Raw genomic sequence first — 811 nt, forward strand, 5'->3', positions numbered from 1 at the left:
TACTGAGAACGGAAACCACAGGCGATCGATTTCCTATTGTCCAGAGAAATGTATGTATCGCCTCACTCCTGACAATGTGCCGGAGCATTTGTGATGAAAAAATGGTTGAGCACAAAAAAAAACCAAACAACAACCAAAACAACAACAACCACAAAACAACAACAACAACAAAACAACAACAAAACAACAACAACAACAACAACAACAACAACGGTTTAACGCATAATTATTCAGTTGTTCAAATGGACATGATTCCATCAGATGGTGTTTGCCAAAAAAAACCCACAAAAAAACATTAATGGGAAGAACAAATATTTCACCCATTCTCAGAGTTTTAGCATCATATCTCTACCCTAAAGGAGTATCATCACCATCATCATCAGCATCATCATCAGCAGCAGCAGAAGCAACCGTAGCGTCGTCGTCATAATCGAATGTTGATAAATGATAATATAAGATGTTTGGTGGCTTGTTGACAGACCAGCTTTTTTGTTGGTCCAAGGGGACCATATCGTCTTTTGTTTCATCTTTATCGACCAAGGCCGAAGGCCGCGGTTGATAAATATGAGACAAAAGGCGATATGCTCCCCGAGGACCAACAACAAAATGCTGGTCTGTCAACAAGCCACCAAACATCGTTTTTGTCATCATTTTGGTTGTGCAACAAAATGCACAATAACCCACAGGGAGACGAATTTTTAGAATCCAACTCCGGGCCACAAAGCATCGTCACAGTAGCTCGAGTAACACGTCAACCTTGTGTGTGACGTCAAACGTAGCTTGTTGACGCTTTTCTTCCAGTCTGAAAATG

The sequence above is a fragment of the Littorina saxatilis genome, linkage group LG13 (assembly GCF_037325665.1).
Source record: "Littorina saxatilis isolate snail1 linkage group LG13, US_GU_Lsax_2.0, whole genome shotgun sequence".
Lineage (NCBI taxonomy): Eukaryota > Metazoa > Mollusca > Gastropoda > Littorinimorpha > Littorinidae > Littorina > Littorina saxatilis.